We start from the raw sequence: 2784 nt of genomic DNA, 5'->3' as shown, positions 1-2784 counted from the left end.
GTCATCGTTGTGGCAGGTGTGCCAGGATAGCACTGAAGATCACAGGTCACGTGGTGAGCAATAGGCCATGGTCCTGTCAGGGCTCAGGTCCCAGCACGGTCATCCCAGATTCCCTCCTGGCTCGGTCCCTCACAGCTGGGTGGTGGCATGGAGTGCCCCGGAGGGGATCCTCGTGTCCGAGGAGCCCTGTGCCACCCCGGTGCCCACCCACTGCGGTGGGTCCCGAGTTCCTGTCGGTCTCAGGGGAGGGCTGAAATCAGCTGGGGGGCACCGGGTTCCCGAGAGGCAAAGCGTCATCTGTTCCTTTATTCACTCTCTCGTCCGGTGTCCGCCTGGTCTACACTCCTCGTCCACGCCAGGCCCCGGCTGGACACCAGGATCTGGCTGTGTAGACCCAGCCGTGGCCTCGGAGCTCCAGCAGGCCCAGGGGAGAGGTCGGCCAGGCCCTCAGGCTCCGTCAGCGCCTCTGTCCTGTGTCCTCACCCGGGGACATGGGCTCTGAGGATCCAGCCAGGACCCAAGTTCGATATTTGCAGGTAGTTCCTTTCCCCTTTAGTCTGAGTATTGGGCTCCGAGTTACACGGGGGAGCTTTTGTTTTCTTTTTCGGTTGCTTGTTTTACTCATTCGAAATGCAATTTTGCTCATGGTTTGAGTTTGAATTCTGTTTCACGAGTCTGTTCTCCATCCTGGCTCCCCAGCCACCTGTGCGTCTGAATCTCTCCTCTCTACATGCTTATGTTTTAATTGGTGGCGCATTCACACGGGTGTTAACGTTCAGGTGGTGGTTTTAGCGTTCGGATTAAAAGGCGGAGAGTGGCGGGCCGTGTGCAGCAGGGACGCACCCGCCCTGTCTGCGGGCACCCCGTCCGGGTCAGGGGTCAGGAGCTGAGGCACAGATCAAGGCCACACTCCCATCGCGGGAGGTGGACGGCTCAGGGTGGGAGGCGGAGCTTCGGGGGGTGGGGGCTGCAGGGGGCGGGGAGGGGGGTGGGTTGGAGGAATTTCCAGAGGCCTTGGCGTTATCAGCACCATTATAGGATTCTGAACGGGGAGACGGGACCCCTGGGCTATAAGCAGGGAGCAGCACTTCCTAATGCCGGCTCCTGCTCAGCAGATTCCTACCCAAAGCCTGAGCTCTCGCTGTAACAGAACAGGCTGTTTTACACAGTATTGTTATTCCTACCCAGCTACAGACATGAGAACATTAGTTGGATAGCGAGCTATGAATCGACAGATGTGAGCTGGGGAGCCGTCGAGGGGGGGGAGGCAGCACTGGGCAGCTCGGGGGAGGGGGCCGTTTTCACAGGCTGAGCCGGTCACTTCTGCGGGCCGTTTCCTCTGCATTTCTTTTCGGGTGCCGCCTCCTCTCTCTCATTGTCCACTTTGAGACTCTAGACATTCTATTTTCTGCTGGAGTCTCACATTTTCTAAACTCTCTGAGGGTCAGGTCTGTGTGGGCTGCAGCTCGCTGCTGGGCCGTGGCTCCCATCATGCTTTCGAAGCTTTTATGAGCAGAGGCAGCAGACACGGCCTTGTCACGTAGGTTCCTAAGAGCAGTAAACTGCTGCTATTAAGGTGTTAAACCTACCAGAGGCCAAAAGCCATCCCCCCCAAAGGCTGTTGGGGTCCCATCCGTGCCACACCTGCACAGGCACATGTGCCATTTCGCTGTCTTCTTGACAAGGCTCTCGACTGTCTGGCTCTGGTCACCTATCTGTAGGCAACAGTTGGTGAGAATGAATTTTCCACAAATCTAGTAAAGCCCACGTGGGGCTGTCCAGTCTCGGGTTCTGCCTGGGTCCTGCCAGGCTCTGGTCAGCTCTGGCATGTGGCCAACGGGTTTCTCTCTGCCCCTCTTCCCCACCACACGCTTTGTCTGGAGGTGGCATTATAATACCATCGGCCTAGGCGAATTCAGCTTCCGATTGACTTAGTGAGATTTCCCCCACCTCCAGCCAGGCAGGACTGCGCTATAATAAATAGTATGTTTTAAAATCTATTGACTACCATCAGAGGTGCGTGGGGCTGCTCTGTCTGGCATTGTCTTGGTGGGAAGTAGTTCCGTAGCTTCCCACGGCTACTTATCCCCTATTAGAGTCCCCGCCCCCCCCCCAATAAACATCTGTGAGGCCGCAAAACCAATTAAACGTGGTGGCTTCCGTCTCCTGAGACCCGTCCCAGCCCTGACGTGCGTGTCCAGCTCCTCAGCCCGCTAAGGGCCCTACCAGGCCCCTGCCAGCGCCCAGCACCAGCCTCCTGTGAGCCGACAGCCGGACGCCCAGCCCAGGCGGACCCGGAGGCACTTCTGGGCACTGCCTTGGCACCGAAGTCCTCGGGGTCACCGCCTAATTCCATTCTGGGGGCCCTGGCGAGGAGAGTCGGGGTGCTGTTGTGGGGGCTGAGCACTGAAGGCGGGGCCCATCCCCCAGGACCCCAGCCAGCCACGCAGACTCCAGTGTCCCACGGCCGGGCGGGGTCAGGAGGGATCCAGGGGCTTGGGAGCCCCGTGACACCGGCAGCAGCACAGGCTCCCGTCCCCACCCCCGAGGGCCTGGTCAGGTGCCTCTGCTTCTCCTCTGCCCACAGGCCACCGGGGTTTCCATCGCAGGGGCGGGGCACCCCCGCACCCTGCGATCAGCCCGATGAGCCCTGGGGAGAGCTTGGGGATGCTCCGATGTGCTGGCTGGAGAGTCACTGCGTGGCAGTCGCCCATGGGAACATAACGCTCCATCTTGTAGGCAAGTTCAGTTAAGGTTGAATGACAATAAGCTTTTCTGCTTCTG

The 2784-nt window shown here is 59.2% G+C and overlaps 1 long non-coding RNA gene across 1 annotated transcript; it reads right to left on the bottom strand.

Annotated features, from left to right (window-relative positions):
* Window positions 1–595: 595 nt before the first annotated feature.
* On the bottom strand, window positions 596–2768 carry LOC111735772. Its single transcript, XR_002778967.1, has 2 exons — window positions 1645–2768; window positions 596–1548 (listed from the first exon to the last, which is right to left on the bottom strand). It is a non-coding gene; the product is annotated as an uncharacterized LOC111735772 (long non-coding RNA).
* Between the last annotated feature and the right edge of the window lie 16 nt (window positions 2769–2784).

This window comes from Pteropus vampyrus, unplaced genomic scaffold (genome assembly GCF_000151845.1).
Source record: "Pteropus vampyrus isolate Shadow unplaced genomic scaffold, Pvam_2.0 Scaffold1000007111, whole genome shotgun sequence".
Classification (NCBI taxonomy): domain Eukaryota; kingdom Metazoa; phylum Chordata; class Mammalia; order Chiroptera; family Pteropodidae; genus Pteropus; species Pteropus vampyrus.
This window is presented reverse-complemented; position numbering and strand designations above follow the sequence as displayed.